At 29.6% G+C, this 16,304-nt stretch overlaps 1 non-coding gene across 1 annotated transcript; it reads right to left on the reverse strand.

The window, feature by feature from the left end:
- Positions 1 to 3,878: 3,878 nt before the first annotated feature.
- LOC139845683 (small nucleolar RNA R71) lies at positions 3,879 to 3,985 on the reverse strand. The gene has a single exon (XR_011758447.1). It is a non-coding gene; the product is annotated as a small nucleolar RNA R71 (small nucleolar RNA).
- Positions 3,986 to 16,304: the final 12,319 nt, after the last annotated feature.

The raw sequence follows: 16,304 nt of genomic DNA on the forward strand, positions 1-16,304 counted from the left end.
GTTCTTATTGATTAAAAACGTTCCATATTAATTGATTTCGTTGCGAGGTTTTGACCTCTATATGAGACGTTTTTCAAAGACTGCATTCATTTTTAAACAAACCATAACCTTTATTTCATCAATAAAGGTTTAAAAAGCTTTACGTAGATTATCAAATAATGATAATCTAATATATCCTGTTTACACACGACCATTACATAATGGTTTACAATACAAATATGTTACATCAAAATAAGTTTCTTGAATGCAGTTTTTACACAATATCATACAAGCATGGACTCCAAATCTTGTCCTTATTTAAGTATGCGACAGCGGAAGCTCTTAATAATCACCTGAGAATAAACATGCTTAAAACGTCAACAAAAATGTTGGTGAGTTATAGGTTTAACCTATATATATCAAATCGTAACAATAGACCACAAGATTTCATATTTCAATACACATCCCATACATAGAGATAAAAATCATTCATATGGTGAACACCTGGTAACCGACAATAACAAGATGCATATATAAGAATATCCCCATCATTCCGGGACACCCTTCGGATATGATATAAATTTCGAAGTACTAAAGCATCCGGTACTTTGGATGGGGTTTGTTAGGCCCAATAGATCTATCTTTAGGATTCGCGTCAATTAGGGTGTCTGTTCCCTAATTCTTAGATTACCAGACTTAATAAAAAGGGGCATATTCGATTTCGATAATTCAACCATAGAATGTAGTTTCACGTACTTGTGTCTATTTTGTAAATCATTTATAAAACCTGCATGTATTCTCATCCCAAAAATATTAGATTTTAAAAGTGGGACTATAACTCACTTTCACAGATTTTTACTTCGTCGGGAAGTAAGACTTGACCACTGGTTGATTCACGAACCTATAACAATATATACATATATATCAAAGTATGTTCAAAATATATTTACAACACTTTTAATATATTTTGATGTTTTAAGTTTATTAAGTCAGCTGTCCTCGTTAGTAACCTACAACTAGTTGTCCACAGTTAGATGTACAGAAATAAATCGATAAATATTATCTTGAATCAATCCACGACCCAGTGTATACGTATCTCAGTATTGATCACAACTCAAACTATATATATTTTGGAATCAACCTCAACCCTGTATAGCTAACTCCAACATTCACATATAGAGTGTCTATGGTTGTTCCGAAATATATATAGATGTGTCGACATGATAGGTCGAAACATTGTATACGTGTCTATGGTATCTCAAGATTACATAATATATAATACAAGTTGATTAAGTTATGGTTGGAATAGATTTGTTACCAATTTTCACGTAGCTAAAATGAGAAAAATTATCCAATCTTGTTTTACCCATAACTTCTTCATTTTAAATCCGTTTTGAGTGAATCAAATTGCTATGGTTTCATATTGAACTCTATTTTATGAATCTAAACAAAAAAAGTATAGGTTTCTAGTCAGAAAAATAAGTTACAAGTCGTTTTTGTAAAGGTAGTCATTTCAGTCGAAAGAACGACGTCTAGATGACCATTTTAGAAAACATACTTCCACTTTGAGTTTAACCATAATTTTTGGATATAGTTTCATGTTCATAATAAAAATCATTTTCTCAGAATAACAACTTTTAAATCAAAGTTTATCATAGTTTTTAATTAACTAACCCAAAACAGCCCGCGGTGTTACTACGACGGCGTAAATCCGGTTTTACGGTGTTTTTCGTGTTTCCAGGTTTTAAATCATTAAGTTAGCATATCATATAGATATAGAACATGTGTTTAGTTGATTTTAAAAGTCAAGTTAGAAGGATTAACTTTTGTTTGCGAACAAGTTTAGAATTAACTAAACTATGTTCTAGTGATTACAAGTTTAAACCTTCGAATAAGATAGCTTTATATGTATGAATCGAATGATGTTATGAACATCATTACTACCTTAAGTTCCTTGGATGAACCTACTGGAAAAGAGAAAAATGGATCTAGCTTCAATGGATCCTTGGATGGCTCAAAGTTCTTGAAGCAAAATCATGACACGAAAACAAGTTCAAGTAAGATCATCACTTAAAATAAGATTGTTATAGTTATAGAAATTGAACCAAAGTTTGAATATGATTATTACCTTGTATTAGAATGATAACCTACTGTAAGAAACAAAGATTTCTTGAGGTTGGATGATCACCTTACAAGATTGGAAGTGAGCTAGCAAACTTGAAAGTATTCTTGATTTTATGAAACTAGAACTTTTGGAATTTATGAAGAACACTTAGAACTTGAAGATAGAACTTGAGAGAGTTCAATTAGATGAAGAAAATTGAAGAATGAAAGTGTTTGTAGGTGTTTTTGGTCGTTGGTGTATGGATTAGATATAAAGGATATGTAATTTTGTTTTCATGTAAATAAGTCATGAATGATTACTCATATTTTTGTAATCTTATGAGATATTTCATGCTAGTTGCCAAATGATGGTTCCCACATGTGTTAGGTGACTCACATGGGCTGCTAAGAGCTGATCATTGGAGTGTATATACCAATAGTACATACATCTAAAAGCTGTGTATTGTACGAGTACGAATACGGGTGCATACTAGTAGAATTGTTGATGAAACTGAACGAGAATGTAATTGTAAGCATTTTTGTTAAGTAGAAGTATTTTGATAAGTGTATTGAAGTCTTTCAAAAGTGTATAAATACATATTAAAACACTACATGTATATACATTTTAACTGAGTCGTTAAGTCATCGTTAGTCGTTACATGTAAGTGTTGTTTTGAAACCTTTAGGTTAACGATCTTGTTAAATGTTGTTAACCCAATGTTTATAATAACAAAAGAGATTTTAAATTATTATATTATCATGATATTATGATGTACGAATATCTCTTAATATGATATATATACATTAAATGTCGTTACAACGATAAACGTTACATATATGTCTCGTTTCAAAATCATTAAGTTAGTAGTCTTGTTTTTACATATGTAGTTCATTGTTAATATAATTAATGATATGTTTACTTATCATAATATCATGTTAACTATATATATAACCATATATATGTCATCATATAGTTTTTTACAAGTTTTAACGTTCGTGAATCACCGGTCAACTTGGGTGGTCAATTGTCTATATGAAACCTATTTCAATTAATCAAGTCTTAACAAGTTTGATTGCTTAACATGTTGGAAACATTTAATCATGTAAACATCAATCTCAATTAATATATATAAACATGGAAAAGTTCGGGTCACTACATTCACCACCTGTAAATCGATCAAGACATCTAGCTAATATAATCGCCGTTGATTTTTCTTTAGAATCATCATCTAGTCGAACAAGTTCTCCAACTCAAATTTCCGATAATCCATTTTTTTGAACCCGATTTCACAATTGAGAACCCGGAGGATATTCAAGGACAATTCCAAGATCCTGAACTACTAATCATTCCTCCTAAACCACAAACCGTTAAATCAAAATCCTCTAGTGATTTGTATTCAACAAATTCAAAAATAGGAGTAACGGAACCCCTAAGTATGGAGGATCGAATGAGAGCCACACGCACTGGCCAAGGTCACACCATTATTAAGCCAGACATTAATGCGCCAGATTATGAAATCAAAGGACAAATCCTACACATGGTAACTAATCAATGCCAATTTAGTGGTGCGCCAAAAGAAGATCCAAACGAATATCTTCGTACCTTTAATAGGATCTGTACTCTATTCAAAATCAGAGAAGTTGAGGATGAACAGATCTATCTCATGTTGTTTCCCGGGACTTTAAAGGGAGAAGCCAAAGATTGGTTAGAATCGTTACCTGAAGGAGCGATTGACACATGGGATGTTTTAGTTGAGAAATTTCTTAAAAGATTCTTCCCGACATCTAAAGCCGTGAGACTTCAAGGAGAAATTTTTACGTTCGCGCAAAAGCCAAATGAAACATTATATGAGGCGTGGAAAAGATTCGGAAAATTGTTGAGAGGATGTCCTCAGCACGGTTTAGACACTTATCAAATAGTACAAATATTCTAACAAGGTGTCGACGTTGCTACACGAAAAGACATCGACACAGCAGCTGGTGGTTCCATTATGAAGAAAACCGCAACCGAAGCTCACAAAATCATTGATAACACAGCCTCCCACTCGTATGAGTGGCACCAGGAAAAAGATATTTTTCGTTCATCTAAAGCGGCTAGAGCCTATTCTAGTCATGACTTTGATTCCGTTTTCACAAAAATAGATGCTTTCGAGAGACGAATGGAAAAGATGACTAAAGATATTCAAGCAATACGAATCAGTTGTGAGCAATGCGGTAGACCACACTTAATGAAAGATTGTCACATCGAGCAAACGATGGAACAACGTGAGAATGTTTCCTACATGAACCAAAGGCAGAGAAATAATTATCAGAATAATTATCAACCGCCAAGGCCAAACTTCAATCGAAATCAAAACATTCTTTACAATCCAAATAGGCCAAACAATAACTCGTACAACCAACAAGGTCAGAATAACCAGCCAACTCAAAACAACACTTTCAATCAACAAAGACCTAGCTTGTATAAACCACCACAACAAATCGAAGAGAAAAAGCCAAATCTAGAAGAAATGATGGCAAAGCTAATGGAATCTCAAACACAATTTATTACATCTCAAACCCAAACAAATGAGAGGTTTGATCAGTCATTAAGAACTCAACAAGCTTCCATTTTGAATCTAGAAAAACATGTAGGTACTCTTGCTAGCATAATAAATGAGAGGGAACAAGGAAAGCTACCGAGTAATACTGAAGTAAATCCTCGGAATGAGAATGTTAATATGGTGTCAACAAATTCTGAAAAACCAGCTCCGGAAGATGGGAAGGTTTTAGATGTGAGTAACAATGAAGAAGTTACAACACCACCACCACCCGAGTATGTAAAGCCAGTGGTGGCACCCTACAGACCACCCATCCCGTTTCCAAGAAAAGGAGTTAAGTATGAGCAATTAATAGGTAATAAAGTTTGTGATACCTCTGGAAAGAAGAAGAAGAATAAGAAAGCGCAAGAAACAAAAATCATAAAAATAAACCCGGTGAAGACAGTTCCACCAAAAGTTCCACCCAGGTTGGGTGATCCGGGTGAATTTATTGTTTCTTGTCTACTTAGTGATTGTGTCATGTATGATGCACTAGCAGATTTAGGTGCAAGTGTGAGTGTAATGCATCTTTCATTATATAAGAGATTAGGAGTAGGTGAGTTAAGTCCAACAGAGATGAGTGTTCGACTCTTTGATCAAACCATTAAGCACCCAGTTGGAATTGCTGACAACCTACCTGTTCAAGTAGGTAATTTAACCTTTCTAGTCAAATTTATTGTCATTGACATAGAAGAGGACTCAAACATTCCTCTAATTTTAGGTCGACCATTTTTAGCGTCCACCGGGGCATTATTTGATGTAAGAAAGGGTAGAATGACACTTAGTGATGGTGACAAATTGGTCACCTTTATGATTCGAAAGTCTAAATATCCACCAACCAAAACCGTTGAACCAACAAAAACGATCGATAAGAAGCATATTGTTTTACCAACTCCAATGGTAGTACTTAGCAATAATAAACCGCCTAAGTATGGGGATGATGAAGTAACACCTAATGATGCCCTGATAACAAAGAACCCCATTGTTGATACAAAATTAAATGACCCCGTTATTAATAGTTCAATGAGGAAACTTATTAAACGGATTCGCGATGCTAGAACCAATGGGAACTTTAAGTTGTGTAACCGGTTAGTATCCAATCTATCGCCTAAAGAAAAGGCCAAACTAGTTGAATATGTGGATATTATGAAGCAAACCGTCCTAATCCATAAGGACGAATACAATAACATATGATTACATCGCGAGGTACTTGACCTCTGTATGATACATTTTACAAATATTACATTCGTTTTTAAAAGACAAAATTTCATTTACGTCGAAAGTTGACGACATGCATACTCTTTCATAATATATCCATCTATAATTGACTTAATAATAATCTTGATGAACTCGATGACTCGAATGCAACGTCTTTTGAAATATGTCATGAATGACTCCAAGTAATATCTCTAAGATGAGCAAATGCACAGTGGAAGATTTTTTTCGTACCTGAGAATAAACATGCTTTCAAGTGTCAACCAAAAAGGTTGGTGAGTTCATTAGTTTATCATAAATAATTATTTCATAATTTTAATAGACCACAAGATTTCATATTTTCATTTCTCATAAACATACGTCCCATGCATAGAGACAAAAATCATTCATATGGATTGAACACCTAGTAACTGACATTAACAAGATGCATATAAGAATATCCCCCTATCATTCTGGGACATCCATCGGACATGATAAAACAACATCGAAGTACTAAAGCATCCGCTACAACGGATGGGGTTTGTTGGGCCCAATAGATCTATCTTTAGGATTCGCGTCAATTAGTAGACTGGTTTACTAATTCTTTGGTTACCAAGCAAAAGGGGCATATTCGGCTTCAATCATTCAACCATATAATGTAGTTTCAATTACTTGTGTCTATTTCGTAAAACATTTATAAAAGCAGCGCATGTATTCTCAGTCCCAAAAATATATATTGCAAAAGCATTTAAAAAGGGAGTAATGAAACTCACTCTACTGTATTTTGTAGTAAAAATACATATGACGATACTGAACAATGCAGGGTTGGCCTTCGATTCACGAACCTATATCATTTGTATATTTATTAATATACATAGTTGTAATCGAACAAATATATATATATAACTTTATTAGTTATATCCTTTTTATATTAATAATATATATATGTTTCTTATATTCATTTTGTTATATAAAAATATTAATCTTCGTTATGTTATATGTATTAAATATATATTTTTAATATATATATATATATATTAACAATAATAGTAGTAGTCACAATAATATTAATAGTGGTAAAAATGATAATAATTATAATACTTAATATTAATAATAAGATAATAATGTTAATAATTCTATTAATAATAATAATGATATTAATAATTATAATTGTAAAAATATTAATTTTACTATTAATGATAGTTATGATACTGATTTTAGTAATTACATAATAATAATACTCGTGATAACACAAATAATAATACTTATGTTAATATTAACAATTCTATTATTTATAAAAAAATATACTAATACTAATATTTACGAAAATAATAATAATTTGTATTATTTTCATAATGATAATAATAATAAACCTTTTCATCATAATGATAATAATATTAAAGTTTTAAAATTAATAATAATATCATAAGTAATACTCATAGTAATATTAATAATAGATATAATACTTATATTTATGATAATAATAATAATAATAATAACAATTATGATACTTATAATAATGATTATAATTATAATAATTATAATAACAATAATAAACATAATAATAACAATAATAATAAACATAATAAACATAATAATAATAATAATAAAAAACATAATAATAATAACTAATAATAATAATTATAGAAATAAAATAAGAGTGTATACCCCTTTAATAGCTTTTTGTAAAAAGAAATGCCCTGGACCGGGCTCGAACCCGAAACCCCTCGAATACCCAAACACACACTTAACCACTGATCCATTTCTGCTTTTCTGATTAAATCCCATACCATATTTATTTAACCAAACATTTCGTGTTCTTATATCTTCTTCTTCACAACCAATTTCAATCCACCACAATCAAATTAATCAAAACAATCAACTTTGATTCTATAACAGAAAACAATTAAACTGTGAATTTAAATTAAGAGACTCAACAAAAAAAAATATAGGAAAATAGCTGCTGCTGTGTTACGGTTTTTTTTAAAAAAAAATGATTTTGATTTCTACAATGTTATAGACCAAGATCACAACATGAATTGTGTTTCAAATCACTCCTAGAAACTTTATCAATTGTCAATTTAACTGGATACATCAACACGATTAAGAATTTCGCGAAGACAATTCAGTTGACTTTTATTTCAAAAACTTTAACTCCAAAATTGAAACTCGGTATAATGAATTGAACCTTGAAACTTTGCAGTTAGTTTTACTAGAAGATTCCTAACAAAACTGCATTTTTAGTTTTTGAAATTTCATCCAAAATCGATCTTTTGTTAAAAAGTAAATACGAACAGGGGACTAGCTGTTCTTGCTTTTTCTGTTTAAAATTTGATCGACACAACAGATTTAGTTGATAATTGATAATCATGGTGAGGTAATGAATGGGTTCTGTAAAAAAATATGTAAATGAGCTGATTGTTTTATAGCTTGAACTCGACAGAAAAAAAATAAGAAAAATATAAAAAGAAGATTGCGACCCCTAACAGATTTTGGTTGTATTAGCTGGTTGCATTCGACTGGAAATAATTTAGAGACAGAATCCAATTTTTACTACAGGTGATAGAAACATGAAACAGATTAAGATTCTAATTCCTTATATATAATCTTATATAATATTAATAATTAACATCTATAATTATATTAATAATAATCAGAATTCTAATAATAATAATATTAATAATAATAAATAATAATACTGTTTTCCTTATGTATATATATATCTGTATATAACGTATATATATATATATATATATATATATATATATATATATATATATATATATATATATATATATATATATATATATTGTATATTATTTATATAACGGAATATAATAATGTTAATTATATGTAAATATTAATATTATATTTTATCACTTTGTAAAATATAAATATATTTTCATTTAGAAATATAAACTTATATATTTTAGAAATATTTATTTACTAATGTATTATTTATTTTTTCAAAACTAATTATATTTCAAAATATAATTTAAGGTCGTTTACATAATCGAAAATATTATATCATATAACGTTTACGCTTTTAAAAATATAATTACTTTATGTGCTAACATTTATTTTAATTTCCTTAAAATTTATAATTAATATATCTTAATATCAATCGAATCAAATAAACAAGTGTTACTATCGTTTAATTAACTAATTTGAAATCATATATATTTAATATACATAAACACGTTTTAAATACACGTTGCACGTTATTTATATATCTAACAACCAATAATCTAACTTACATTATTTAAACAAAGACATTTTAATAATCAAATTTTATTATATCGAAAAACGTTTTCGCACGTTTGAAAATAGATCAATCAAATATTATGGAATTCAATTCCCACTAACTTTTATCTAACTTTCGATAAGTGACACTTTGTTCTCATTTGTAATTCACTTTACCAATTATTCGAATACCGTTAAAAAGTAAGGGTTTCCTAATTCAAAGTGGACCTCATAACAGAGACTCGTAATCATAGTTCAATGTATCTGATAATTCAATCATTTGATATTATCTTCTAATTCCATCGATAAACATATTGAAACAAATTCTTTTATGTAAAGTATTATATATCTAATACTTTGTTAACGTTTTTAATTAATAAGTATATATTATATATACATATCAGTATACACATAAATGTTCGTGAATCATTGAGCATAGTCGAAGGGTAATTGATTACATGAATACAGATTTCAAAATTTTCGAGACTCAACATTACAGATTTTGCTTATCGGGTCAGAAACATATAAAGATTAAAGTTTAAATTTGATCAGAAATTTGCGGGTCATCACAGTACCTACCCGTTAAAGAAATTTCGTCCCGAAATTTGATCTAGGTCGTCATGGCTAACTATAAAAATGTTTTCATGACGAATATAAGTTGATAAATAGAGTTTTATCATCATTGAGTAATATAGATAAAGCAATTTGATTATGCGAAGAGTATAAGTGAAGCTATCGCAAAAGAGGGAAATGAGAAAATGTATATTCATTTTAACCGATGACGTAGTTATGATTGGTTTCCGGAATTTAAGGAATTTAAAGAAAATCTTCGTAATTAAATTCGGTTCTTCAGCGATTAAGGAAATCAGGATCTTCTTTGATTAAATGCAATAATCTGTTTCGATTGCTCTGTCGGATATTTCACTATAAATCCACCCCCTTTGTTTCCTTATTTCCATATCTCACATCTTCTATTCTTTCTCCTTAATTCATAATTTAAAACATTCGTCAATATGATCCATCCAGTACTGATTCTTGATATACTCCTAACTTTCATATCTGTCATTCTTCTCTTTCATCTACCACCGGAGGATTTTATTTACTTCTAATATTACCTTGGGGTTATAGTGTTTTTAATTTTCCCGTGCCTTTACGTGGCAATACGTATTGATGTGCACGGTTTGTAATTTATGTGTTGTTGTCAAGATTTATATTTTTTTTTTTATATTCAAGAGTTCCATACTTTTGTCTCCTCTTCCCGACTTCAAGTCAAGCGAATAATGGTCTGGAATTCGTAGGTACGGATTTTGAAATGAACATAGTTAATGTTCTAAGAAAGAAATCATAATGGCACGATCTTGATTTGGTAAATTACCAGAATATCTGAAAAGATAGAACTATCAAGAAGATATATTCTTAATATGTTTGGAGATTGGGTAGAATTTAAGAGTCGTGTAAATGGCACATGATGACGGTATTTCTGTGAATCATCACGTTCCATTAGAAACTCAGCATGACTTACTGTAATATAATCACGTTGATCAAGTGTCATTATATTATACTAATTCATGCATCAATTCCCAATACTACTTCAAAATCATTCATAATTCAAACTCGAATTTCAAAGAAATTTAGAAACTAAAGTAGTTTCCTTTATGATGTAGTATAGATAGCACAAAGAGATAAATAATTTCGGAAGAGAATATTTATGAAAATATCTTCAGAAATATCGAAGATATTTATGATGATATTTTGGAATTTCTAAGTTCGGTGGTTGATGAAGAAAGATTTTCCGCAAGATTTTAACATGAGTACGGAGTAAGATATACTCTAAAGATTTCATCGGATAAAGGATTATCTGGATTCCTGGAATACAAAGTATGGTCCTTGTATTTGGCCTTGGTCTCCTTCATGGTTTGCTCAATCTGTTTTTCAGTACCAAATTTTCTATCGAGCGTTCCTAACACTCCCTTCTTTATCATTAAACTTTTGACCGTTTAGACCATCTACAATTTTTTTTTCCTCTGCATTTAATGCTACCATACCTGAATTATCAGTTACCAATCCGAGGTGGTTTCAGGAGAATTGTGTTTTTAGATGATTAAATGTTGATGATAATATGGTGGAATATAAAAGGTTCCCCGGTAACAATAAAAGAGCACACATATAAATCAAGGTTATAATAAGGTTGTTTCGAACGAAAAGTCAAAGTTGACTTGCTGGAGCTGTAACAAAATTTGCTAATTTGGAAAGGGATTGCAAAGTTATTTTGGGTAATAATAACACTAAGAAATTAGCATAGCTACGTTTTAAACGTTTACTCAGTTACCGAGAGTTTCTCAGGTGAATAGCTATATGCATCAATCTTTTCTTCCGTAGATGATTTGTGGTTGGTTCATCCTCTAGATTGAGGTGTTTTCAAGAATTTATGAAGGATTTGAACGCAGATTGTAATCGTCGAGATACAAATGAGGTTTAAGATGAAATCAAGTGGCAAACTTGAAGAATTGTTTAGTTTCATATGTTATAATCAATATTTTAATTCATTTTAATTGTCCAATGTTGGTAGTCCACAGTTGATAGTCCACATTTAACAGTTCAATAATTTATATATAGCTTAATATATAATATTTGAATTAATTAATACGTATCGTGACCCGTGTACATGTCTCAGACTCGATCACAACTCAAAGTATATATATTATTTGAGAATCAACCTCAACCATGTATAGAGAACTCGATCATTACTGCATATAGAGTGTCTATGGTGATTCCAAATAATATATATAGATGTGTCGATATGATATGTCAAAACCTTGTATACGTGTCCCGATATTTAAAGTGCGTAAAAATAAATAACAGAAATTAAATGACGATAAATAAAGTGCGTAAAGTAAATAACAGAAATTAAATGACGATAAATAAAATTGCGAGAATGTAAATTGCGATAATTAAATTGCGATAAATAAAATGTAATCAGTTAGCTAGGAACAATTAGCTAGGAACAGTTAGCGTGGATTCTTAACAAAATTTCTCATAGTTAATTTGTTTGTTTCTAACAAATTTTATTTTGTCAAATGTTTTCTTCATTATGCCACTTGTTGGATTCTGATAAATCAAAATCCAAATATGAAATTGGATGAATATGGTTATTCTGTGGTGAACGGATTTGTATATCGGTGGATGTAAGTAGGATAGTAAACGACTGTTGAATCAGCTTCCAAGAATATACAGTATAACTTATTAATGTGAAATCTGAATATTCCTCGGGTATTACCTACCCGTTAAAATATTTTCACAATTAACACTTTGTATGAAAGAATTTTTAATTACAATCTTTATGAAAACATATATACATATATATTTTCTTCAGATGTAATCATGGATTCATTGAGTTAATATGATATTAAACTCATTTGGTTTATCGTTAGAACTAGAATACATAATCTCTAAAACATTTAGAGATTACTTAATCGCCATGAAGAACGAAGATAATTGATGTAGAACGAAACGTAAAATGATGATTATACTCGAGGTACAGAATGAGATGTTGAGGCATGGATTGTTGATGGTACTGGTGCTGTTACTGATGGTACTGTTGGTACCAGTGATGTTGCTGAAGCTAGTAAATTTTGCACCATATTCTCCAAATTTATTTTTCGAGCGCGAATTTTGTTGATTTCTTCTATTATTCCGGGGTGATTGTCGGTTGGAGAGCGAATGAATAAGGTTTAGAATTTTAGATAGAATATAATATTGGCGAGATATTCGGGAAATGAGAGAGAAAATAGTATTACGAACAGGTTCGCCGGTAAGTGCTTCAGGTTCATCGCCAAGAGGTAAATTCGGTTGGTGGAAGGGATCGCCTTCTTCGCGTCTCCATTGATTAAGTCGACTACGAACCCATCAGATGAATTGGGGATGACTGATTGGTTGATTCATTCTGGTGATGCTGATAGGTGAAACTCCATATCGGAATAGCTGTCGGAATCCGAGGAATTTGAACTGGTTGAGGGATTCATCTCGTACGATCAGATGAAGGACTTTTCGATAAGAAATAGATTATAGGATGTAGATTAGTACCCTGCAATACATAATTTACATATGCATATATAATACTAAAATCCCATAAGTTACGGAGAAATCTACGGAAGCTGTCAGGCAAAGGAAACAATAACAGATACGCTAAGATATGAATTTATCTACATACAGTCCATGCAATAGAGGCAGTAAGACGTGTCTAGACTTTAAGGATGATAAGCAAATAATTTTTGACACTAAATGATAAGCACAACTTTTGACATGCAGACACGGTCGAAGTCCAGACTCACTAATGCATCTAAACAGCTACTAATTAGACACACTAATGCAAGACCTGGTTCGCTAAGACCACCGATCTGATACCACATGAAGCGACCCGTCCTAATCCATAAGGATGAATACAATAACATATGATTACATCGCGAGGTACTTGACCTCTATATGATACATTTTACAAACATTGCATTCGTTTTTAAAAGACAAACTTCATTTACGTCGAAAGTTGACGGCATGCATACTCTTTCATAATATATCCATCTATAATTGACTTAATAATAATCTTGATGAACTCGACGACTTGAATGCAACGTCTTTTGAAATATGTCATGAATGACTCCAAGTAATATCTCTAAGATGAGCAAATGCACAGCGGAAGATTTCTTTCGTACCTGAGAATAAACATGCTTTCAAGTGTCAACCAAAAAGGTTGGTGAGTTCATTAGTTTTTCATAAATAATCATTTCATAATTTTAATAGACCACAAGATTTCATATTTTCATTTCTGATAAACATATGTCCCATGCATAGAGATAAAAATCATTCATATGGATTGTACACCTGGTAACCGACATTAACAAGATGCATATAAGAATATCCCCTATCATTCCGGGACATCCATTGGACATGATAAAACAACATCGAAGTACTAAAGCATCCGCTACAACGGATGGGGTTTGTTGGGCCCAATAGATCTATCTTTAGGATTCGCGTCAATTAGTAGACTGGTTTACTAATTCTTAGGTTACCAAGCAAAAGGGGCATATTCGGCTTCGATCATTCAACCATATAATGTAGTTTCGATTACTTGTGTCTATTTCGTAAAACATTTATAAAAGCAGCGCATATATTCTCAGTCCCAAAAATATATATTGCAAAAGCATTTAAAAAGGGAGTAATGAAACTCACTCTACTGTATTTTGTAGCAAAAATACATATGACGATACTGAATAATGCAGAGTTGGCCTTCGATTCACAAACCTATATCATTTATATATTTATTAATATACATGGTTGTAATCGAACAAATATATATATAACTTTATTAGTTATATCCTTTTTATATTAATAATATATATATGTTTTTTATATTCATTTTTTTATATAAAAATATTAATCTTCGTTATGTTATATGTATTAAATATATATTTTTAATATATATATATATATATATATATATATATATATATATATATATATATATATATATATATATATATATATATATCATTTGTATATTAACAATAATAGTAGTAGTCATAATAATATTAATGGTGGTAAAAATGATAATAATTATAATACTTAATATTAATAATAAGATAATAATGTTAATAATTCCATTAATAATAATAATGATATTAATAATTATAATTGTAAAAATATTAATTTTACTATTAATGATAGTTATGATACTGATTTTAGTAATTACATAATAATAATACTCGTGATAACACAAATAATAATACTTATGTTAATATTAACAATTCTATTATTTATAAAAAATATACTAATACTAATATATACGAAAATAATAATAATAATTTGTATTATTTTCATAATGATAATAATAATAAACCTTTTCATCATAATGATAATAATATTAAAGTTTTAAAATTAATAATAATATCATAAGTAATACTCATAGTAATATTAATAATAGATATAATACTTATATTTATGATAATAATAATAATAATAATAATAATAATAATAATAATAATAATAATAATAATAATAACAATTATGATACTTATAATAATGATTATAATACTAATAATTATAATAACAATAATAAACATAATAATAACAATAATAATAAACAAAATAAACATAATAATAACAATAATAATAATAATAATCATAATAATAATAACTAATAATAATAATTATAGAAATAAAATAAGAGTGTATACCCCTTTAATAGCTTTTTGTAAAAAGAAATGCCCTGGACCGGGCTCGAACCCGAGACCCCTCGAATACCCAAACACACACTTAACCACTGATCCGTTTCTGCTTTTCTGATTAAATCCCAGACCATATTTATTTAACCAAACATTTCATGTTCTTATATCTTCTTCTTCACAACTAATTTCAATCCACCACAATCAAATTAATCAAAACAATCAACTTTGATTCTATAACAGAAAACGATTAAACTGTGAATTTAAATTAAGAGACACAACAAAAAAAATATAGTAAAACAGCTGCTGCTGTGTTACGGTTTTTAAAAAAAATAATGATTTTGATTTCTACAATGTTATAGACCAAGATCACAACATGAATTGTGTTTCAAATCACTCCTAGAAACTTTAACAATCGTCAATTTAACTGGATACATCAACACGATTAAGAATTTCGTGAAGACAACTTAGTTGACTTTTATTTCAAAAACTTTGACTCCAAAATTGAAACTCGGTATAATGAATTGAACCTTGAAACTTTGCAGTTAGTTTTACTAGAAGATTCCTAACAAAACTGCGTTTTAGTTTTTGAAATTTCATCCAAAATCGATCTTTTGTTAAAAAGTAAATGCGAACAGGGGACTAGCTGTTCTTGCTTTTTCTGTTTAAAATTTGATCGACACAACAGATTTAGTTGATAATTGATAATCATGGTGAGGTAATGAATGGGTTCTGTAAAAAAAAATACGTAAATGAGCTGATTGTTTTATAGCTTGAACTCGACAGAAAAAAAATAAAAATAAAAAATAAGAAAAATATAAAAAGAAGATAGTGACCCCTAATAGATTTTGGTTGTATTAGCTGGTTGCATTCGACTGGAAATAATTTAGAGACAGAATCCAATTTTTACTGCAGGTGATAGAAACATGAAACAGATTAAGATTCTAATTCCTTATATATAATCTTATATAATATTAATAATTAATAT

The sequence above is a fragment of the Rutidosis leptorrhynchoides genome, chromosome 4 (genome assembly GCF_046630445.1).
Source record: "Rutidosis leptorrhynchoides isolate AG116_Rl617_1_P2 chromosome 4, CSIRO_AGI_Rlap_v1, whole genome shotgun sequence".
In the NCBI taxonomy this organism is placed as follows: Eukaryota; Viridiplantae; Streptophyta; class Magnoliopsida; order Asterales; family Asteraceae; genus Rutidosis; species Rutidosis leptorrhynchoides.